Source organism: Cherax quadricarinatus, chromosome 96, assembly GCF_038502225.1.
Source record: "Cherax quadricarinatus isolate ZL_2023a chromosome 96, ASM3850222v1, whole genome shotgun sequence".
Taxonomy (NCBI): domain Eukaryota; kingdom Metazoa; phylum Arthropoda; class Malacostraca; order Decapoda; family Parastacidae; genus Cherax; species Cherax quadricarinatus.
The window spans coordinates 6827624-6852880 of NC_091387.1; the positions used below are offsets into that span (position 1 = coordinate 6827624).

Below are 25257 nucleotides of genomic sequence, written 5' to 3' on the forward strand. Positions count from 1 at the left end.
ACACTATACCACTCACTTATTTATCCATACCTCACCTATGCTATTTGTGCTTGGGGATCAACTGCAGCAACACACCTAAAGCCAATAATAACCCAACAAAAAGCTGCAGTAAGAATAATCACTAAATCCCATCCCTGGCAACACACGCCCCCCACTCTTCATAGATCTAAACTTACTCCCTGTTCAGTACATCCACACTTACTACTGTGCAATCTACATCTACAGGACCTTAAACTCCAATATCAACCTTGACCTAAAATGCTTTCCTCATGTCCGACTAAACCTTTACAAAAATTCAATGTATGTCAAAGGCCCTAAAATCTGGAACACCCTACCTGAGAACTCTAGAACTGCAGACACATTCATCACCTTCAAAACTACCATTAGAAAACATCTTATCTCCCTGATAAACCCCATCAACTAACTACACGAATACCACCTGGTGGTTCACACTTACACTCACTCACCCATTTGACCATAAACAGAAATATTAATCTCAATCTTAAAATAATGAATCCTATGATACTCCAATACTGAAACTATGTACTGTGCCAAAACAAAAGCATTCACATTGCTAAACTCACAAACTAGTATTTAGTCACTTAGCCATAATACCAACTTACCTCATAATTTGTAATATTTTAAAATAAAGAATTAAACTAAGTCTGCCCGAAATGCCTAGCCATGCTAGGCATTCTAGTGGTACACTCTGTAATCATTATTTAACTACATGTAAACCACACAACAACCAAATTCTGTAAATTCAACATTGTAATCTTTATAGAGAATAAACTTTGAATTTGAATTTGAACAGTTCCCTGACACTCTGAATTATGTATCAGCATCCACTGCCACAAGTGGTTTCTGCAGCACACTGAGTGTGTAGATGTATTTAACGTTTTCACAGCTCCCTGATCCAGCGACTGTTTCAATGATGTTATATTTGGTGGCAAAATAATTTTACATATGGGATCACATCCTCCAGGAGTTAGACTTAAGCTTACCCGAAATGCTCTGCATAGCCATGGGCTTTCTATGTATTATCAAGTGTCACCCATTTTTTTATAAACAATGTACAGTGGACCCCCGGTTTACGATATTATTTCATTCCAGAAGTATGTTCAGGTGCCATTACTGAACGAATTTGTTCCCATAAGGAATATTGTGAATTAGATTAGTACATTTCAGACCCCCAAACATACAAGTACAAACGCACTTACATAAATACACTTACATAATTGGTCGCATTGGGAGGTGATCGTAAACCGGGGGTCCACTGTATTCATTTTAACTCCTAAATTTAGATTTACAGTCACCTAAGAGATTGTATGTATAAAACCACTCAATTGCAATTGCCTTACTAATCTTAAGTTGGTCTTAAGCTTGTGGAAATGCTCTGCATACTAAGGGGATTTCTGCATGCACACCTAAATGTTATTCACCTTGAAACAAACATTGTATCATGCCGAAATTAAGTATCTTATCTTATGTATCATATGGAAATATCTTATGTATCATATGGAATAAACTGGTTTTATAAAGTGTAATTACCTTGGAGATCAAACGACTTGGGCTAACGGAAGGTGCTGGCTGAGGCTGAGGGTCGAACTACAAGTCAACTACAAGCACACCTCACTCGTGTTTTTCTATGATTTCATCCTTTAATTTAATAGACATCATCATCCTCTTCTCAGTACACTTTCCCCTACACTTCATACGTGACTGCAGGAAACGTGCAACACGTATCCTCAGCAAGACCAACACCTATCAAATTGAAGAAAAGCCTCCAAGTTACATCGTTTTACCGGTCAGCAACGTTGCCACTAATGTTTCAAAAATGTTTGACAGAAAACTGGCTAAAATATCTACCAGCTCTTCAACTACTATTAGGAACCTGATACAAAAACCCAAGCATGATTCTGGCACAAGTGCAGGAATCTACACTATACCATGTGGGGGGTGTGACAAAGTATATGTAGGGGAAACAGCCAGAACTCTGGACATTAGAATAGCAGAACACAAAAATGCTTGCAGAAATGATGACCGCAAAAACGCATGTGTTCAACATAGAGACGATGTTGGACACCTCATGAAATTCAATGAAGCTAAACTAGTTATTAAAGAAGACGACTTAAGACGGAGAAAATGCATTGAAGCTGCACTAATTTCTGTCAGTAACACTATAAAGCAAAAATCCGGTAGTTACAGTATTTCAAAATTACTAAGCAAGAGGATATTACCCATCCTGGGAACTGGTGTTACTTGATGCCAGCAGGTCCCTCTCTAACCTCACCTCCTTAGTTCCATTACTACTACTACTACTATTACCACCTCTACCCACGCTTCACCTCACCTGACTCCCGCCACTATATATATGTGTGTTTTCTTAGTTTTCTCTGTATTAGGACTGAAGAAGCCACTCGTGGCGAAACGTTTCCTTTAATAAATGTCCTGAACTGTACATAAGTGTCTTTTTCCACATACTGTCCTTTGCACCTACTTTCTTAGAACCCATGGTTATAAAAAAGAAATGTGGCAAAATAACTGCACAAAAAGCACAAAACGCAAGCACAACATGAGAGATGCTTCTACGGCGATTTTCAAGGATAAGTCTTGCATCATTTCAATGTAAATAATGGAAGTGTTGTGCAGTTTGTGAAGGTTGATGAGTGGTGGTAGTGGAGACTGCCCTGGACCCACTGTGCTTGGGTGCCAGCCACGTATGTACAAAACTCGAAAGGCCTCCAAAAACACATCTACCTGCAGCACAGGTGCCATGCTTCCAGTTAACTTACAAATGAATATGTACATGTCAACGCATGGAATCATTAGAGGCATGTCTTGTGGGAAGCAATGTGGTGTTGAGAGAAACGAGGTTGGGACTACTCAGTTCCTCTTCCCCCACACCACGGGGAAGGGGGAAGAGGCAGGGTGTGCAGGTGAAGACGATGGGAACATACTGGTTTTAAGGAGTCACATACTGGTTTTAAGGAGTCACATACCCATATCTTTCATGATGTACATGGGAAACAAATAAATATTGTGTTTATTGTAAGTAGGACAGTGTGAACAACAGTGTGCAATCCGTGTATAGGGAAGTGCCCTCACCCCACACACTGGGCTTGCCCTGTGTGTAGTGTACCCTCCCGTGCCTCCCATAACCCCACTCCCTGGGCTTGCCCTGTGTGTAGTGTACCCTCCCGTGCCTCCCATAACCCCACACCCTGGGCTTGCCCTGTGTGTAGTGTACCCTCCCGTGCCTCCCATAACCCCACACCCTGGGCTTGCCCTGTGTGTAGTGTACCCTCCCGCATCTCCCATAACCCCACTCCCTGGGCTTCCCCTGTGTGTAGTGTACCCTCCCGTGCCTCCCATAACCCCACTCCCTGGGCTTCCCCTGTGTGTAGTGTACCCTCCCGTGCCTCCCATAACCCCACTCCCTGGGCTTGCCCTGTGTGTAGTGTACCCTCCCGTGCCTCCCATAACCCCACACCCTGGGCTTGCCCTGTGTGTAGTGTACCCTCCCGTGCCTCCCATAACCCCACACCCTGGGCTTGCCCTGTGTGTAGTGTACCCTCCCGTGCCTCCCATAACCCCACACCCTGGGCTTGCCCTGTGTGTAGTGTACCCTCCCGTGCCTCCCATAACCCCACACCCTGGGCTTGCCCTGTGTGTAGTGTACCCTCCCGTGCCTCCCATAACCCCACTCCCTGGGCTTGCCCTGTGTGTAGTGTACCCTCCCGTGCCTCCCATAACCCCACACCCTGGGCTTGCCCTGTGTGTAGTGTACCCTCCCGTGCCTCCCATAACCCCACTCCCTGGGCTTGCCCTGTGTGTAGTGTACCCTCCCGTGCCTCCCATAACCCCACTCCCTGGGCTTGCCCTGTGTGTAGTGTACCCTCCCGTGCCTCCCATAACCCCACTCCCTGGGCTTGCCCTGTGTGTAGTGTACCCTCCCGTGCCTCCCATAACCCCACACCCTGGGCTTGCCCTGTGTGTAGTGTACCCTCCTGTGCCTCCCATAACCCCACTCCCTGGGCTTCCCCTGTGTGTAGTGTACCCTCCCGTGCCTCCCATAACCCCACTCCCTGGGCTTCCCCTGTGTGTAGTGTACCCTCCCGTGCCTCCCATAACCCCACTCCCTGGGCTTCCCCTGTGTGTAGTGTACCCTCCCGTGCCTCCCATAACCCCACTCCCTGGGCTTCCCCTGTGTGTAGTGTACCCTCCCGTGCCTCCCATAACCCCACACCCTGGGCTTCCCCTGTGTGTAGTGTACCCTCCCGTGCCTCCCATAACCCCACACCCTGGGCTTGCCCTATGTGTAGTGTACCCTCCCGTGCCTCCCATAACCCCACACCCTGGGCTTGCCCTGTGTGTAGTGTACCCTCCCGTGCCTCCCATAACCCCACACCCTGGGCTTGCCCTGTGTGTAGTGTACCCTCCCGTGCCTCCCATAACCCCACTCCCTGGGCTTCCCCTGTGTGTAGTGTACCCTCCCGTGCCTCCCATAACCCCACACCCTGGGCTTCCCCTGTGTGTAGTGTACCCTCCCGTGCCTCCCATAACCCCACACCCTGGGCTTCCCCTGTGTGTAGTGTACCCTCCCGTGCCTCCCATAACCCCATTCCCTGGGCTTGCCCTGTGTGTAGTGTACCCTCCCGTGCCTCCCATAACCCCACACCCTGGGCTTGCCCTGTGTGTAGTGTACCCTCCCGTGCCTCCCATAACCCCACACCCTGGGCTTCCCCTGTGTGTAGTGTACCCTCCCGTGCCTCCCATAACCCCACACCCTGGGCTTCCCCTGTGTGTAGTGTACCCTCCCGTGCCTCCCATAACCCCACTCCCTGGGCTTGCCCTGTGTGTAGTGTACCCTCCCGTGCCTCCCATAACCCCACACCCTGGGCTTGCCCTGTGTGTAGTGTACCCTCCCGTGCCTCCCATAACCCCACACCCTGGGCTTCCCCTGTGTGTAGTGTACCCTCCCGTGCCTCCCATAACCCCACACCCTGGGCTTCCCCTGTGTGTAGTGTACCCTCCCGTGCCTCCCATAACCCCACTCCCTGGGCTTGCCCTGTGTGTAGTGTACCCTCCCGTGCCTCCCATAACCCCACACCCTGGGCTTGCCCTGTGTGTAGTGTACCCTCCCGTGCCTCCCATAACCCCACACCCTGGGCTTCCCCTGTGTGTAGTGTACCCTCCCGTGCCTCCCATAACCCCACACCCTGGGCTTGCCCTGTGTGTAGTGTACCCTCCCGTGCCTCCCATAACCCCACACCCTGGGCTTGCCCTGTGTGTAGTGTACCCTCCCGTGCCTCCCATAACCCCACACCCTGGGCTTCCCCTGTTTGTAGTGTACCCTCCCGTGCCTCCCATAACCCCACACCCTGGGCTTCCCCTGTGTGTAGTGTACCCTCCCGTGCCTCCCATAACCCCACTCCCTGGGCTTCCCCTGTGTGTAGTGTACCCTCCCGTGCCTCCCATAACCCAACTCCCTGGGCTTGCCCTGTGTGTAGTGTACCCTCCCGTGCCTCCCATAACTCCACTCCCTGGGCTTGCCCTGTGTGTAGTGTACCCTCCCGTGCCTCCCATAACCCCACTCCCTGGGCTTCCCCTGTGTGTAGTGTACCCTCCCGTGCCTCCCATAACCCCACACCCTGGGCTTGCCCTGTGTGTAGTGTACCCTCCCGTGCCTCCCATAACCCCACACCCTGGGCTTGCCCTGTGTGTAGTGTACCCTCCCGTGCCTCCCATAACCCCACACCCTGGGCTTGCCCTGTGTGTAGTGTACCCTCCCGTGCCTCCCATAACCCCACACCCTGGGCTTCCCCTGTGTGTAGTGTACCCTCCCGTGCCTCCCATAACCCCACACTCTGGGCTTGCCCTGTGTGTAGTGTACCCTCCCGTGCCTCCCATAACCCCACACCCTGGGCTTCCCCTGTGTGTAGTGTACCCTCCCGTGCCTCCCATAACCCCACACCCTGGGCTTCCCCTGTGTGTAGTGTACCCTCCCGTGCCTCCCATAACCCCACTCCCTGGGCTTGCCCTGTGTGTAGTGTACCCTCCCGTGCCTCCCATAACCCCACACCCTGGGCTTGCCCTGTGTGTAGTGTACCCTCCCGTGCCTCCCATAACCCCACACCCTGGGCTTCCCCTGTGTGTAGTGTACCCTCCCGTGCCTCCCATAACCCCACACCCTGGGCTTCCCCTGTGTGTAGTGTACCCTCCCGTGCCTCCCATAACCCCACTCCCTGGGCTTGCCCTGTGTGTAGTGTACCCTCCCGTGCCTCCCATAACCCCACACCCTGGGCTTGCCCTGTGTGTAGTGTACCCTCCCGTGCCTCCCATAACCCCACACCCTGGGCTTCCCCTGTGTGTAGTGTACCCTCCCGTGCCTCCCATAACCCCACACCCTGGGCTTCCCCTGTGTGTAGTGTACCCTCCCGTGCCTCCCATAACCCCACTCCCTGGGCTTGCCCTGTGTGTAGTGTACCCTCCCGTGCCTCCCATAACCCCACACCCTGGGCTTGCCCTGTGTGTAGTGTACCCTCCCGTGCCTCCCATAACCCCACACCCTGGGCTTCCCCTGTGTGTAGTGTACCCTCCCGTGCCTCCCATAACCCCACACCCTGGGCTTGCCCTGTGTGTAGTGTACCCTCCCGTGCCTCCCATAACCCCACACCCTGGGCTTGCCCTGTGTGTAGTGTACCCTCCCGTGCCTCCCATAACCCCACACCCTGGGCTTCCCCTGTGTGTAGTGTACCCTCCCGTGCCTCCCATAACCCCACACCCTGGGCTTCCCCTGTGTGTAGTGTACCCTCCCGTGCCTCCCATAACCCCACTCCCTGGGCTTCCCCTGTGTGTAGTGTACCCTCCCGTGCCTCCCATAACCCCACTCCCTGGGCTTGCCCTGTGTGTAGTGTACCCTCCCGTGCCTCCCATAACCCCACTCCCTGGGCTTGCCCTGTGTGTAGTGTACCCTCCCGTGCCTCCCATAACCCCACTCCCTGGGCTTCCCCTGTGTGTAGTGTACCCTCCCGTGCCTCCCATAACCCCACACCCTGGGCTTGCCCTGTGTGTAGTGTACCCTCCCGTGCCTCCCATAACCCCACACCCTGGGCTTGCCCTGTGTGTAGTGTACCCTCCCGTGCCTCCCATAACCCCACACCCTGGGCTTGCCCTGTGTGTAGTGTACCCTCCCGTGCCTCCCATAACCCCACACCCTGGGCTTGCCCTATGTGTAGTGTACCCTCCCGTGCCTCCCATAACCCCACACCCTGGGCTTGCCCTGTGTGTAGTGTACCCTCCCGTGCCTCCCATAACCCCACACCCTGGGCTTCCCCTGTGTGTAGTGTACCCTCCCGTGCCTCCCATAACCCCACACCCTGGGCTTGCCCTGTGTGTAGTGTACCCTCCCGTGCCTCCCAAAACCCCACACCCTGGGCTTCCCCTGTGTGTAGTGTACCCTCCCGTGCCTCCCATAACCCCTCACCCTGGGCTTCCCCTGTGTGTAGTGTACCCTCCCGTGCCTCCCATAACCCCACACCCTGGGCTTCCCCTGTGTGTAGTGTACCCTCCCGTGCCTCCCATAACCCCACACCCTGGGCTTCCCCTGTGTGTAGTGTACCCTCCCGTGCCTCCCATAACCCCACACCCTGGGCTTCCCCTGTGTGTAGTGTACCCTCCCGTGCCTCCCATAACCCCACACCCTGGGCTTCCCCTGTGTGTAGTGTACCCTCCCGTGCCTCCCATAACCCCACACCCTGGGCTTCCCCTGTGTGTAGTGTACCCTCCCGTGCCTCCCATAACCCCACACCCTGGGCTTCCCCTGTGTGTAGTGTACCCTCCCGTGCCTCCCATAACCCCACACCCTGGGCTTCCCCTGTGTGTAGTGTACCCTCCCGTGCCTCCCATAACCCCACTCCCTGGGCTTCCCCTGTGTGTAGTGTACCCTCCCGTGCCTCCCATAACCCCACACCCTGGGCTTCCCCTGTGTGTAGTGTACCCTCCCGTGCCTCCCATAACCCCACACCATGGGCTTTCCCTGTGTGTAGTGTACCCTCCCGTGCCTCCCATAACCCCACACCCTGGGCTTCCCCTGTGTGTAGTGTACCCTCCCGTGCCTCCCATAACCCCACACCCTGGGCTTCCCCTGTGTGTAGTGTACCCTCCCGTGCCTCCCATAACCCCACTCCCTGGGCTTCCCCTGTGTGTAGTGTACCCTCCCGTGCCTCCCATAACCCCACACCCTGGGCTTCCCCTGTGTGTAGTGTACCCTCCCGTGCCTCCCATAACCCCACACCCTGGGCTTCCCCTGTGTGTAGTGTACCCTCCCGTGCCTCCCATAACCCCACACCCTGGGCTTCCCCTGTGCCTGGGCTTCCCCTGTGTGTAGTGTACCCTCCCGTGCCTCCCATAACCCCACACCCTGGGCTTCCCCTGTGTGTAGTGTACCCTCCCGTGCCTCCCATAACCCCACTCCCTGGGCTTCCCCTGTGTGTAGTGTACCCTCCCGTGCCTCCCATAACCCCACACCCTGGGCTTCCCCTGTGTGTAGTGTACCCTCCCGTGCCTCCCATAACCCCACACCCTGGGCTTCCCCTGTGTGTAGTGTACCCTCCCGTGCCTCCCATAACCCCACACCCTGGGCTTCCCCTGTGTGTAGTGTACCCTCCCGTGCCTCCCATAACCCCACACCCTGGGCTTGCCCTGTGTGTAGTGTACCCTCCCGTGCCTCCCATAACCCCACACCCTGGGCTTCCCCTGTGTGTAGTGTACCCTCCCGTGCCTCCCATAACCCCACTCCCTGGGCTTCCCCTGTGTGTAGTGTACCCTCCCGTGCCTCCCATAACCCCACACCCTGGGCTTCCCCTGTGTGTAGTGTACCCTCCCATGCCTCCCATAACCCCACACCCTGGGCTTCCCCTGTGTGTAGTGTACCCTCCCGTGCCTCCCATAACCCCACTCCCTGGGCTTCCCCTGTGTGTAGTGTACCCTCCCGTGCCTCCCATAACCCCACACCCTGGGCTTGCCCTGTGTGTAGTGTACCCTCCCGTGCCTCCCATAACCCCACTCCCTGGGCTTCCCCTGTGTGTAGTGTACCCTCCCGTGCCTCCCATAACCCCACACCCTGGGCTTCCCCTGTGTGTAGTGTACCCTCCCGTGCCTCCCATAACCCCACACCCTGGGCTTCCCCTGTGTGTAGTGTACCCTCCCGTGCCTCCCATAACCCCACACCCTGGGCTTCCCCTGTGTGTAGTGTACCCTCCCGTGCCTCCCATAACCCCACACCCTGGGCTTCCCCTGTGTGTAGTGTACCCTCCCGTGCCTCCCATAACCCCACTCCCTGGGCTTCCCCTGTGTGTAGTGTACCCTCCCGTGCCTCCCATAACCCCACTCCCTGGGCTTGCCCTGTGTGTAGTGTACCCTCCCGTGCCTCCCATAACCCCACACCCTGGGCTTGCCCTGTGTGTAGTGTACCCTCCCGTGCCTCCCATAACCCCACACCCTGGGCTTCCCCTGTGTGTAGTGTACCCTCCCGTGCCTCCCATAACCCCACACCCTGGGCTTCCCCTGTGTGTAGTGTACCCTCCCGTGCCTCCCATAACCCCACACCCTGGGCTTCCCCTGTGTGTAGTGTACCCTCCCGTGCCTCCCATAACCCCACACCCTGGGCTTGCCCTGTGTGTAGTGTACCCTCCCGTGCCTCCCATAACCCCACACCCTGGGCTTGCCCTGTGTGTAGTGTACCCTCCCGTGCCTCCCATAACCCCACTCCCTGGGCTTGCCCTGTGTGTAGTGTACCCTCCCGTGCCTCCCATAACCCCACACCCTGGGCTTGCCCTGTGTGTAGTGTACCCTCCCGTGCCTCCCATAACCCCACACCCTGGGCTTCCCCTGTGTGTAGTGTACCCTCCCGTGCCTCCCATAACCCCACACCCTGGGCTTCCCCTGTGTGTAGTGTACCCTCCCGTGCCTCCCATAACCCCACTCCCTGGGCTTCCCCTGTGTGTAGTGTACCCTCCCGTGCCTCCCATAACCCCACACCCTGGGCTTGCCCTGTGTGTAGTGTACCCTCCCGTGCCTCCCATAACCCCACACCCTGGGCTTGCCCTGTGTGTAGTGTACCCTCCCGTGCCTCCCATAACCCCACACCCTGGGCTTGCCCTGTGTGTAGTGTACCCTCCCGTGCCTCCCATAACCCCACACCCTGGGCTTCCCCTGTGTGTAGTGTACCCTCCCGTGCCTCCCATAACCCCACTCCCTGGGCTTCCCCCACCAAACTACCTGCGCCTCCACCATTCAACTCCCCCACCTTTATCATCATTATTCAATATTTTATAATTTGTTTTATGTATCTTTTTATATAATTTCTTACCTGCCACATTTGATCTTTTATATTAATGTAATATTATTGATAAGGTAAAAAAAGGACACCAATGGAAATAAGTCACTCTGACTTTTTTGGGTTATCCTAGGTTCTCTACACATATGCTGCTATGTATGATAATCTATGTAACTGTATTTGTGTATATCTGAATAAACTTACTTACAATGCTGGGCGGATGTTGTGGCATTCGCTGCACCAACTAGTGGCGGCGTATCTGTAGCTCACTTGTAACTTGAATTTTGGCTTGCATCTCAAAGCAAAAAAATCGACTGAGCGACGGCTCATAACTTGGAAAACTCATAAGTTGGGGCACTTGTAAGTCAAGGTACCACTGTATATTCGGTGCTTTTACTGCTTTTCGATCATTTTCCCGCAACAGTTGCACAAGTTAAGGGCAATGTGCACCATATTTTAAGGTCTTTTTTCTGTCTCATAAACACACAAGATTTCAGGTACGTCTTGCTACTTCTACTTACACTTAGGTCACACTACACATACATGTACAAGCATATATATACACACTTCTCTGGATTTTCTTCTATTTTCTTACTAGTTCTTGTCCTTGTTTATTTCCTCTTATCTCCACTGGGAAGTGGAACGGAATTCTTCCTCCCTAAGGCATGTGTGTCGTAAGAGGCGACTAATATGCCAGGAGCAAGGGGCTAGTAACCTCTTCTGGATATATACATTACCAGGCCCGGTGGCCTGGTGGCTAAAGCTCCCGCTTCACACACGGAGGGCCAGGGTTCGATTCCCGATGGGTGGAAACATTTCGACGTGTTTCCTTACACCTGTTGTCCTGTTCACCTAGCGGCAAATAGGTACCTGGGTGTTAGTCGACTGGTGTGGGTCGCATCCTGGGGGACAAGATTGAGGACCCCAATGGAAATAAGTTAGACAGTCCTCGATGACGCACTGACTTTCTTGGGTTATCCTGGGTGGCTAACCCTCCGGGGTTAAAAATCCGAACGAAATCTTATCTTATCTTATCTTATCTTTAGGGCCACCCTGCCTCAGTGGAATATGACCGGTGTGTTGAAAGAAGATGATTGTATGTAATGTGTATTTATTTTACTTTTCTGCCTAGCTGTATGGAACATTTAATATATGATGGTGTAAATATGTTGTCAGGTGTTTCAGATGCATTCAATGTTGAAAAAACGTATTTCAGATGCATTCAATGTTGAAAAAACGCATTTCAGATGCATTCAATGTTGAAAAAACGTATTTCAGATGCATTCAATGTTGAAAAAACGTATTTCAGATGCATTCAATGTTGAAAAAAACGTATTTCAGATGCATTCAATGTTGAAAAAACGTATTTCAGATGCATTCAGTGTTGAAAAAACGTATTTCAGATGCATTCAATGTTGAAAAAACGTATTTCAGATGCATTCAATGTTGAAAAAACGTATTTCAGATGCATTCAATGCTGAAAAAACGTATTTCAGATGCATTCAATGTTGAAAAAACATTCTTTTTCACCCACCGTTGATATTTGCTTAGCCATACAAACAGGGCTCTCCTGTACTGTGCTTGTATTGAGATCTTCATTTCTCCCATACCCATGCTGTAAAATCTATCACCATTAAACATCATATTTTTTTTTTTTTAGTTTCCAAAATGAAGATTTTCTTTATACATATACAGCCTCTCCTTCCTTAACGACGGAGTCCCGTTCCTAAGACCACGTCAGTAAACAAATTCGTCACTAAGCAAGGAGCATACTATAATGGTAGTGGGTTTGTGTCAACCATCTTTGATATTGTTTTAATGTCACCTTTGCACCATTTATAACATTTTTAGAATAATTTTAATGCTTATATAGTAGTGTACTGTATATTGTAATAAACAGAATGGAGGAAATCAGCTCTAATATAAATTATTTACGAATGTATACTGGTCAGAGAGCTCATCATAAGTCTGAGTCGTTGGTAAATGAGTACGTCGCTAAGTGAGGAGAGGCTGTACAGTGGACCCCCGCTTAACGATCACCTCCCAATGCAACCAATTATGTAAGTGTATTTATGTAAGTGCGTTTGTACGTGTATGTTTGGGGGTCTGAAATGGACTAATCTACTTCACAATATTCCTTATGGGAACAAATTCGGTCAGTACTGGCACCTGAACATACTTCTGGAATGAAAAAATATTGTTAACCGGGGCCCACTGTATTTGTAAAATTTTTGAAGAGACACTTGTGCAACATTTGGGAAACATTTTGCCAGCCATTGGCTTCTTCAGTCCAATACTGAGAATAAAAGTGGCAAATGAGAAGTTGGAGGTAATCCCTTCCTCAGCCTGGAGTTAATAAAATAACTACACAGTTCAGTAAGTCTTCACTTAATGTCGTCAATAGGTTCATGGAAACTGCGACTTTAACCCTTTCAGGGTCCGTCCCGTAGATCTACGGCTTTACGTTCAGGGTCCAAACCGTAGATCTACGCCATGAGCTCAGCTCACTCTGATAAACTGTGAGTGGTACATTTGGGCCTAGATATGAGAGAATACATCTATGTGGTATGTGTGCACCACATAAAACAGATCCTGCAGCACACTGTGCATAATGAGAAAAAAACTTAAATCATGATTTTTCGATTAAAACAGCAACTTTGCAGTGTTTTTTCGTATGTTTTTTATAGTTGTATTTGTGATTTCTTGGTCTCATTTGATAGAATGGAAGACATATTACAGAAATAGAGATGATTTTGATTGGTTTTAGCACTGGAAATGGCTTGAAACTGAGCTCAAAGTAGCGGAAATGTTAAATTTTTGCTGATGTTCAAGAGTAAACAAACGACCTCACACGTCTAATACACGCCAGCTGGTGGGTCTAATATACATTCACAAATATGGTGATGATATTTATACAATTATTACAGTATTGCATAACAGTAAATCTTCTATTTTTTGGTGTGAATAAAAATTCATTGTGAATAAAAAATCAAAATGGAATTTATTTGTAAAGCCTCAAAACATAACTAATGAACAGAGGAAATGTTAGTTTAGTGCCAGGAATGCCTACATTGTTTATTCTGGACCCTATTTTGAAATTGGAATATTTTGAACTTTGTGTTAAATTGGCCAAATTACCAATTTCTGATCACTTTATTTTGTAGTTGAAACAGTTGACTTGGCGATTTCTTGTGCTCAGTCGATAGAATAGAAGTAATACTAGTGAAATAGCTAAGAATTTGGTTGATTGGAATAATGTAATTGGCCTAAAATGGGAGTCAAAGTCGGCAAAATCGCCAATTCATAAATGTCGCTGACACATCAAAATTCGCGATAGCATAATTTCGTCAATTTTCCACCAAATTTCGTACTTTTTGTTTTATTACCTTCACAAAAAGATTCTCTACGATTTCATAAGAAAAAATAACAAATTTTTTTTTTGAAAATTCTTGGACACTGGTGCGTGACTCCAGATTTGGGCCTTGGACCCTGAAAGGGTTAAGCGAAACAACGTATAACAAAACCAATTTTACCACAGGCTAATTAATATAAATATCAGGGTGCAACAGAGCACTTTTAGCAATCACTGCAACAGAGTTAAATCAAGGAATAAATGTTTGCGAAGTGAAAGTTGTAAGGAGCATCTCCTACCACCATGCAGTTCAAAATTAAACAATAACAAATATGGTGGGCTCACTGAGTGCTTTCATACCACATAAGTTCAGGGTTGCAGTGGCAGCTCAGGGCATAGGGCAGGAACCATCCCTGGCCAAGATGCCATTCCATCGCCAGGCGCACTCTCACACACACCCATACATAGTCATAATGAGACAATTTAGACATGCCAATTAACCTAATGCACACATCTTTGGGATATAGGAGGAAACTGGAGAACCCAGAGAAAACCCATGCAGACATGGGGAGAATGTGCAACTTCACAGAACCCAGAGAAAACCCATGCAGACATGGGGAGAATGTGCAACTTCACAGAACCCAGAGAAAACCCATGCAGACATGGGGAGAATGTGCAACTTCACAGAACCCAGAGAAAACCCATGCAGACATGGGGAGAATGTGCAACTTCACAGAACCCAGAGAAAACCCATGCAGACATGGGGAGAATGTGCAACTTCACAGAACCCAGAGAAAACCCATGCAGACATGGGGAGAATGTGCAACTTCACAGAACCCAGAGAAAACCCATGCAGACATGGGGAGAATATGCAACTCCACACAGACACTATCCCCAGCCAGGAGTCAGTTTTTTTTTTCATCAATGTTATAATGAAATGACATTAAATGAAATGATATTAAGTGACAACTTACTGTATACCTGGAGTATACTTGGAGAGGGTTTCAGGGGTCAACACCCCCACGGCCCAGCCTGTGACCAGGCCTCATGGTGGATCAGAGCCTGATCAGTCGGGCTGTTACTGTTGGATGCACGTAACATGACATACGAACCTCAGCCTGGCTGGTCAGATACTTTAAAATATGGCACTGGTCACCCTTCCTTTATGCAGCTATTTTACAAAAACAGAAAAAAACAGTAAAATCACCAAACTTAATGAACAATCTCCATGGGTGAGTGGAAAAGAATTCTGTCCTCCTTAAGCCATGTATGTCATAAGAAGCAACAAAAATGCCGGGAGAAAGAGGCTAGTAACACCTTCTCCTGTACACATCACTAAATTTAAAAAGGAAAACTTTTGTTTTTCTTTTTAGGTCACTCGGCCTCGGTGGGATACGGCTGGTTTGTTGGAAAAAAAAAAATAACAATGGCTCAGCTGAAAACCAACGAAAACTTGGAACACCGAAACAAGGTGTTGTATATGTGGGGCATTCCTGTACTGTAGTCAGGTGAGCAGAGAAGCAGGAGGAGGCAGTCAACATTGGACAAATCCACTAGCGTAAGTAGGTCATGCCAACAGGTTAGGCAAGCAGTGAGGAAATCCCAATAATATTTCTGCACCTTCTATTGAGGTGACTGTCATATTTTGATATCAGGTGCAAAAGATGATACGAAGCTATGGTTAGCATTCTCGTCCATCATCTGCTATGAGGATAAGAAACATAAATGGTGGCAGGACTGCACCAAGGGGTAATGAACTTTTTACTTTGCCGAGACTGAACCTTCTTGAGTTTACAACCAGTTTTTGTAGCCTGTGAGAAATTTAAACACAATTTATTTTACCCTTCCTGTTATACCTATTAACAGAACAAAATACAGTGGACCCCTGGTTTACGATCAGCTCCCAATGCGACCAATTATGTAAGTGTATTTATGTAAGTGTGTTTGTACGTGTATGTTTGGGGGTTTGAAATGGACTAATCTAATTCACAATATTCCTTATGGGAACAAATTCAGTCAGTACTGGCACCTGAACATACTTCTGGAATGAAATAATATCGTAAACCAGGGGTCCACTGTATACCTGGAGTTTACCTGGAGAGAGTTCCGGGGGTCAGCGCCCCCGCAGCCCGGTCTGTGACCAGGCCTCCTGGTGGATCAGAGCCTGATCAACCAGGCTGTTGCTGCTGGCTGCACGCAAACCAACGTACGAGCCACAGCCCGGCTGATCCGGAACTGACTTTAGGTGCTTGTCCAGTGCCAGCTTGAAGACTGCCAGGGGTCTGTTGGTAATCCCCCTTATGTGTGCTGGGAGGCAGTTGAACATTCTCGGGCCCCTGACACTTATTGTATGGTCTCTTAACGTGCTAGTGACACCCCTGCTTTTCATTGGGGGGATGGTGCATCGTCTGCCAAGTCTTTTGCTTTCGTAGTGAGTGATTTTCGTGTGCAAGTTCGGTACTAGTCCCTCTAGGATTTTCCAGGTGTATATAATCATGTATCTCTCCCTCCTGCGTTCCAGGGAATACAGGTTTAGGAACCTCAAGTGCTCCCAATAATTGAGGTGTTTTATCTCCGTTATGCGCGCCGTGAAAGTTCTCTGTACATTTTCTAGGTCAGCAATTTCACCTGCCTTGAAAGGTACTGTTAGTGTGCAGCAATATTCCAGCCTAGATAGAACAAGTGACCTGAAGAGTGTCATCATGGGCTTGGCCTCCCTAGTTTTGAAGGTTCTCATTATCCATCCTGTCATTTTTCTAGCAGATGCGATTGATACAATGTTATGGTCCTTGAAGGTGAGATCCTCCGACATGATCACTCCCAGGTCTTTGACGTTGGTGTTTCGCTCTATTTTGTGGCCAGAATTTGTTTTGTACTCTGATGAAGATTTAATTTCCTCATGTTTACCATATCTGAGTAATTGAAATTTCTCATCGTTGAACTTCATATTGTTTTCTGCAGCCCACTGAAAGATTTGGTTGATGTCCGCCTGGAGCTTTGCAGTGTCTGCAATGGAAGACACTGTCATGCAGATTCGGGTGTCATCTGCAAAGGAAGACACGGTGCTGTGGTTGACATCCTTGTCTATGTCAGATATGAGGATGAGGAACAAGATGGGAGCGAGTACTGTGCCTTGTGGAACAGAGCTTTTCACCGTAGCTGCCTCGGACTTTACTCTGTTGACGACTACTCTCTGTGTTCTGTTAGTGAGGAAATTATAGATCCATCGACCGACTTTTCCTGTTATTCCTTTAGCACGCATTTTGTGCGCTATTACGCCATGGTCACACTTGTCGAAGGCTTTTGCAAAGTCTGTATATATTACATCTGCATTCTTTTTGTCTTCTAGTGCATTTAGGACCTTGTCGTAGTGATCCAATAGTTGAGACAGACAGGAGCGACCTGTTCTAAACCCATGTTGCCCTGGGTTGTGTAACTGATAGGTTTCTAGATGGGTGGTGATCTTGCTTCTTAGGACCCTTTCAAAGATTTTTATGATATGGGATGTTAGTGCTATTGGTCTGTAGTTCAGTGGTCAGTCGCCAGTGTTCAGTGGTCAGTCGTCACGTGAGGTCACAGACCCTGAGCTGCTTTGGGGATTAGCGTGGACGGTTACAAAGCATGGCTTGCTTCTGCAGTGTTTTAAAATCTGAGGTTGGAGAGTTGAAGGAGGAGGTCTTGCTTCTCCAGGAGGAGATTAGGAGGCTGAAGGTCCACCTCAATGGGCCTGGGAGAGAGTGTGAGGTGGTTGGAGATGTGGGGAATGAGGCTTCTAGCAGTGGGGTGCAGTCTGTCTCTCACTGTGAGGAGGCTGTAGGTGGGGAGGTAGCAACGGCTACCAGCAGTGAGGTGCAGTCCAGCACCTGCTACAAGTGGCGAGTTGTTCACAGTAATGGGAGGCGCATCAGAGTAAGGAAAGTTAAGAGTGAAGATCTGAAGGTAGGAAATCGCTTCTCTGTTCTCCAGGATGAATGTACTTCAGTGGCCAGTGAAGGTAAGGGTACTACTGCCCCTGCTAATGAAGGTAAGCGCATTCTTGTGGTTGGTGACTCTCAGGTAAGATATGTTGACCGTGCTTTTTGTAATAGGAATAAGAAGATGAGAGATAGAGTGTGCTTCCCTGGAGCTGGTGTTGGGGACATTGTCAACAGGCTGGATAATATCATGTCAGGTAATGGGAACAAGCCCATTATCTGTCTCAGTGCTGGTGGAAATGATATTGGGAAGGGTAGGAGAGAAGAGCTGCTAGATAAGTACAGGTCAGCTATAGATTTCATTAAGTCTAAGGGAGGGATCCCAATCATATGTAGCATCTTGCCTAGAAGGGGAGTAGGAAATGAATGGTTGTCTAGGGCAATTGGTGTAAATTGCTGGCTAGACAGATACTGCAAGGAACTTGCAATCCCATTCATTGACAACTGGAACAACTTTTATGGCAAACATGATATGTATGCAAGGGATGGGGTACATCTCTCTGGGGCAGGGGTGGTAGCACTTGCAGACTCGATTGAGAAGGCCATTGGTGAAATGCCTATGATTTTAAACTGATGGAAGATAGAGGTATGGGTGTGTGTGGGAAACAAGCAGGTTGCAACACTAGGGTTGGAAACAGTAAATGTATAAAAGGCATTCAGCATGAAGTTATAAATAAAGACAATAGAACAGGTCAGCAAACAAAGGGGGACAGCAGAGGGCAGCAAGGGACTAGCTCCCTTAAGGTTTACTATACTAATAGCAGGAGTGTTAGAAATAAGATAGATGAGCTAAGATTAATTGCAAGTGCAGGAAACATAGATATTATTGCTATAACAGAGACCTGGCTCAATCTGAAAGATAGAGAGATGCCCTCTGAATGTCACATACAAGGCTATAAATTATTCCACACTGACAGGGTCAACAGGAAAGGTGGTGGAGTAGCGATGTATGTCAGAGACAATTTAAATTGTTGTGTTAGACAAGATATTAAATTAGAAGCGTCAGCCACTGAATCTGTTTGGTTACAGCTTCTCGAGGGCCGAGAAAAACTAATTTTGGGTGTGATTTACAGGGCCCCAAATCTTGATAGGGAGTGCAGTAAACTTCTATGGGACGAAATTCGTAAGGCATCTACATACGAAAATGTTGTGCTAATGGGAGATTTCAACTATAGACAGATTGACTGGAGCAATTTGACAGGAAATTTAGAGTCGGGTGACTTTCTTGATACGATCCAGGATTGCTTTTTAAAACAGTTTGTGACAGAGCCAACTAGGGGAAATAACCTCCTTGACTTGGTTCTTGCCAGTAGGGAAACACTAATTAATAATCTTGAGGTTAATGATGAGCTTGGGGAGAGTGATCACAAATCACTCAGTTTTAACATATCATGGAATTCCCCTAATAATGGCAATCTAGTCTCCGTCCCTGACTTTCGCTTGGCTGATTTCATAGGACTGAAAAATTACTTAGGTGGGCTGAACTGGAATGACCTGACTAAGGGTCAGGTAGGTGGTGATGGTTGCCGATATGATGCTTTCCAGGGCATAGTTCTAGCTGCTCAGTCAAATTATGTTCCAAATAGGGAAATCAGATCAAACAAAATTGATCCTAAATGGATGAACAATAGATTAAAATATCTGATTGGTCAAAAGAGAGGCATATATAGGCAAATCAAAAGAGGAGAGGGGCAATTAAGAAATCGATATATTCAGTTAAAGAGAGAAATAAAAAAGGGAATTAGAAAAGCAAAAAGAGATTATGAGGTTAAAGTTGCAAGAGAATCGAAGACTAACCCAAAAGGATTCTTTCAGGTATACAGAAGTAAGATCAGGGACAAGATAGGCCCACTCAAAAGTTCCTCGGGTCAGCTCACTGACAGTGATAAGGAAATGTGTAGAATTTTTAACACATACTTCCTCTCAGTTTTTACACAGGAGGATACCAGCGATATTCCAGTAATGATAAATTATGTAGAACAGGACGATAATAAACTGTGCACCATTAGGGTCACAAGTGACATGGTCCTTAGGCAAATAGATAAATTAAAACCTAACAAATCCCCAGGCCCTGATGAACTGTATGCAAGGGTTCTAAAGGAATGTAAAGAGGAGCTTAGCACACCTTTGGCTAATCTTTTCAACATATCACTACAAACTGGCATGGTGCCAGATAAGTGGAAAATGGCAAATGTGATACCTATTTTCAAAACAGGTGACAGGTCCTTAGCTTCGAACTATAGACCAATAAGCCTAACCTCCATAGTGGGAAAATTTATGGAATCAATAATTGCCGAGGCAGTTCGTAGCCACCTTGAAAAGCATAAATTAATCAACGAATCTCAACATGGTTTTACAAAGGGGCGTTCCTGCCTTACGAATTTATTAACTTTTTTCACTAAGGTATTTGAGGAGGTAGATCATGGTAATGAATATGATATTGTGTATATGGACTTCAGTAAGGCTTTTGACAGGGTCCCACATCAGAGACTATTGAGGAAAATTAAAGCACATGGAATAGGAGGAGAAATTTTTTCCTGGATAGAGGCATGGTTGACAAATAGGCAGCAGAGAGTTTGCATAAATGGGGAGAAATCAGAGTGGGGAAGCGTTACGAGCGGTGTTCCACAGGGGTCAGTGTTGGGCCCCCTGCTGTTCACAATCTACATAAACGACATAGATGAGGGCATAAAGAGCGACATCGGCAAGTTTGCCGATGACACCAAAATAGGCCGTCGAATTCATTCTGACGAGGACATTCGAGCACTCCAGGAAGATTTGAATAGACTGATGCAGTGGTCGGAGAAGTGGCAGATGCAGTTTAATATAGACAAATGCAAAGTTCTAAATGTTGGACAGGACAATAACCATGCCACATATAAACTAAATAATGTAGATCTTAATATTACGGATTGCGAAAAAGATTTAGGAGTTCTGGTTAGCAGTAATCTGAAGCCAAGACAACAGTGCATAAGTGTTCGCAATAAAGCTAATAGAATCCTTGGCTTCACATCAAGAAGCATAAATAATAGGAGTCCTCAGGTTGTTCTTCAACTCTATACATCCTTGGTTAGGCCTCATTTAGATTATGCTGCACAGTTTTGGTCACCGTATTACAGAATGGATATAAATTCTCTGGAAAATGTACAAAGGAGGATGACAAAGATGATCCCATGTATCAGAAACCTTCCCTATGAGGATAGACTAAGGGCCCTGAAACTGCACTCTCTGGAAAGACGTAGAATTAGGGGGGATATGATTGAGGTGTATAAGTGGAAGACAGGAATAAATAAAGGGGATGTAAATAGTGTGCTGAAAATATCTAGCCTAGACAGGACTCGCAGCAATGGTTTTAAGTTGGAAAAATTCAGATTCAGGAAGGATATAGGAAAGTACTGGTTTGGTAATAGAGTTGTGGATGAGTGGAACAAACTCCCAAGTACCGTTATAGAGGCCAGAACGTTGTGTAGCTTTAAAAATAGGTTGGATAAATACATGAGTAGATGTGGGTGGGTGTGAGTTAGACCTGATAGCTTGTGCTAACAGGTCGGTTGCCGTGTTCCTCCCTTAAGTCAATGTGACCTGACCTGTTAGGTTGGGTGCTTTGGCTTAAGCCGGTAGGAGACTTGGACCTGCCTCGCATGGGCCAGTAGGCCTTCTGCAGTGTTCCTTCGTTCTTATGTTCTTATGTTCTTATGTTCTTTGCTGTTGCTTTACTGCCCCCTTTGTGGAGTGGGGCTATGTCTGTTGTTTTTAGTAACTGTGGGACGACCCCCGTGTCCATGCTCCCTCTCCATAGGATGGAAAAGGCTCGTGATAGGGGCTTCTTGCAGTTCTTGATGAACACAAAGAGGACCACAATGGAAATAAGTCGCTTTGAGCTTTTTAGGTTATCCTAGGCAATTTACACACATGAATAATAATTGCACTTAATTGTACCTGTACATAAGCCTACATACTTATATCTCTCAGTGTACATAAGACGAGTTTACATTAATCCCAATTTCAGGTATCAAAGTACAGGTGATATAATGACCTTCGTACAGCCAAAACACCTTAAACCGAGATAACCGACCGACCGACCAACCTTCTAATCTCGTTTTACGAAGTCAATTTGTCAAATGCTTTTCCAAAAACCACGCAGGTTACATTAGCATTTGACTGTCCAGTCAAAGTCTTTTAATTTTGTCACATTAATCCATGTACTATAAAAGTAAAAAAAATATAAATAATAATATTATTATTTATTTATTTATTTATTTATTTAGAAATTTTAGCATACAAACAGAGGTACAAAAAATACAGGTAAGAGCAGCATGCCAAAGCCATTTATATGCATAGCATTACGGGCTGGCTTAAAATTAACTAAGCAATGACGAAATCAGTGATAAAACATTATTGTAAACAGATAACTATAAAGCACAAGTGAGTATTACAAAGACAGGTCATATGGTTGCATTCATTGTTGTACATTCAGTCGAATGGAGTATTCTGTTAGGTAGTGTATTTAAAAAAATAACAAAGTTAGATTGGGTCCTAGGTTTAACATTTATGTGATATAATTGTGAGTAACATTTAAGATATACAATTTATAAGGTTCAGTTATTCAGTATTTATTTGGTTTTGGGTGAGTAAGTGATCTTAGAGAAGAGACTTGAATTTATAAACAGGTAGTGTTTCTTTTATATTTACAGGTAATGAATTCTAGATTTTAGGGCCTTTTATGTGCATTGAGTTTTTGCATAGCGTGAGATGGACACGAGGAACATCAAAGAGTGATCTGTGCCTTGTGTTATGGTCATGTGTTCTGTTGAGGTTGGCAAGGAGATGTTTGAGGGGAGGGTTAATATCAGAGTTAAGTGTTCTATGTATGTAATAGGTGCAGTAATAAGTATGGATGCTTTGTATGGTGAGTAGGTTGAGTGTATTGAATATTGGTGGAGTGTGCTGCCTGTAGTGAGAATTTGTTATCATTATTATTATTATTATTATTAAAAATAATTATAATAATAATAATGAAAAAGCAATAATAATAATTAAAATAAAGTTTGTACATAGTAACACTGGCAGTACTAAGTCAGGTCAGTGGCACTAGCAGTACTAAGTCAGGTTAGTGGCACTAGCAGTACTAAGTCAGGTCAGTGGCACTAGCAGTACTAAGTCAGGTTAGTGGCACTAGCAGTACTAAGTCAGGTCAGTGGCACTAGCAGTACTAAGTCAGGTCAGTGGCACTGGCAGTACTAAGTCAGGTTAGTGGCACTAGCAGTACTAAGTCAGGTTAGTGGCACTAGCAGTACTAAGTCAGGTCAGTGGCACTAGCAGTACTAAGTCAGGTTAGTGGCACTAGCAGTACTAAGTCAGGTCAGTGGCACTGGCAGTACTAAGTCAGGTTAGTGGCACTGGCAGTACTAAGTCAGGTTAGTGGCACTGGCAGTACTAAGTCAGGTCAGTGGCACTGGCAGTACTAAGTCAGGTTAGTGGCACTAGCAGTACTAAGTCAGGTCAGTGGCACTGGCAGTACTAAGTCAGGTTAGTGGCACTGGCAGTACTAAGTCAGGTTAGTGGCACTAGCAGTACTAAGTCAGGTCAGTGGCACTGGCAGTACTAAGTCAGGTCAGTGACACTGGCAGTACTAAGTCAGGTCAGTGGCACTGGCAGTACTAGGCCAGGTCAGTGGTACTGGCAGTACTAAGTCAGGTCACTGGCACTGGCAGTAACAAGTCAGGTCAGTGGCACTGGCAGTACTAGGCCAGGTCAGTGGTGCTGGCAGTACTAAGTCAGGTCAGTGGCACTGGCAGTAACAAGTCAGGTCAGTGGCACTGGCAGTACTAGGCCAGGTCAATGGTACTGGCAGTATAAAGTCAGGTCAGTTCCACTGGCAGTACTAATTCAGGTCAAACAGTGTCACTGGCAGTACTAATTCAGGTCAAACAGTGTCACTGGCAGTACTAAGTCAGGTCAAACAGTGCCACTGGCAGTAGTAAGTCAGGTCAAACAGTGCCACTGGCAGTACTAAGTCAGGTCAAACAGTGCCACTGGCAGTACTGTCAGGTCAAACAGTGCCACTGGCAGTACTAAGTCAGGTCAAACAGTGCCACTGGCAGTACTAAGTCAGGTCAAACAGTGCCACTGGCAGCACTAAGTCAGGTCAAACAGTGCCACTGGCAGTACTAAGTCAGGTCAAACAGTGCCACTGGCAGTACTAAGTCAGGTCAAACAGTGCCACTGGCAGTACTAAGTCAGGTCAAACAGTGCCACTGGCAGTACTAAGTCAGGTCAAACAGTGCCACTGGCAGTACTAAGTCAGGTCAAACAGTGCCACTGGCAGTACTAGTCAGGTCAAACAGTGCCACTGGCAGTACTAGTCAGGTCAAACAGTGCCACTGGCAGTACTAAGTCAGGTCAAACAGTGCCACTGGCAGTACTAAGTCAGGTCAAACAGTGCCACTGGCAGTACTAGTCAGGTCAAACAGTGCCACTGGCAGTACTAGTCAGGTCAAACAGTGCCACTGGCAGTACTAAGTCAGGTCAAACAGTGCCACTGGCAGTACTAGTCAGGTCAAACAGTGCCACTGGCAGTACTAAGTCAGGTCAAACAGTGCCACTGGCAGTACTAGTCAGGTCAAACAGTGCCACTGGCAGTACTAAGTCAGGTCAAACAGTGCCAATGGCAGTACTAAGTCAGGTCAAACAGTGCCACTGGCAGTACTAGTCAGGTCAGTGGCAGCGAAGAGTGGCAGAGTGAGAGTCAGGTCACAACACCCTGGCACTACCCAACAAGGTGCCCCAGAGAGGGCACTGGGTGTGGCACTGTCATAACCCAGGGTACAGACAGTGCCACTCCACACACACATATTTCCCCTTATAAACCCCCTCGTCACGGCCTATAACCCAGCCTACCCGCTAGACTACACAGTAGACTATCTCACAGAGTGCCACAGAGGGTGGCACTGCCCAATAAACAGGAATAATAGAGGAAAATAGCTCACCGAGTGCCTGGCACTTCCTTCCTGACACTGTTGTTGATACAGACTGACATTCAGTCTAGCGGTAATTAATACCATCACCTTATTTATAATTATTATTTATTTTTTATATATTATATTATTTATTTAACTTATGTAAACTGTTATTAATAATTTATATTATTTTACGAAGCTTAAAATGGTTTAGATTTTTTACTGCTAGAATGTATATGTCATAAAAAATGTTTGTTGGGTGACTTAAGTATTTCATCACTTTTGTTATTCTCTAAGTAAATAAGTAGGTAAGTAGGTGAGAAAGCAAGTATATTAGTAAGTAAATAGGTATGTAAGTAAAGTATGCAATTATGTAGGCAGTTAAGTAGGTCAGCAAGTAAATTCTTCAGTAAATAAGTAAGAAAGTAATGGAAGTAGAGTATTGAAATACGTGAGTAAATCAGCACATGAGTAGGTAAGTAGGTTAAGTAAGTAATGTAAGTATACTGAGTAAAGTAAGTATGTAAACAAAGTAAATTTACAAGTAAGTTGACAACCGTGAGTGAGCACGGATAACATGAGCACAAGAAAGACACATTACATAGATATAACCTTAAATAACCTTAAAAT

At 47.2% G+C, this 25257-nt stretch overlaps 1 long non-coding RNA gene across 1 annotated transcript in view; it reads right to left on the bottom strand.

The window, feature by feature from the left end:
• LOC138855490 (uncharacterized) overlaps nt 1-24693 on the bottom strand; it is a 66604-nt gene extending 41911 nt beyond the window's left edge. The window contains exon 1 of the long non-coding RNA XR_011394738.1: nt 24658-24693. This is a non-coding gene — a long non-coding RNA (uncharacterized lncRNA). The remainder of the gene's footprint in view (nt 1-24657) is intronic.
• Between the last annotated feature and the right edge of the window lie 564 nt (nt 24694-25257).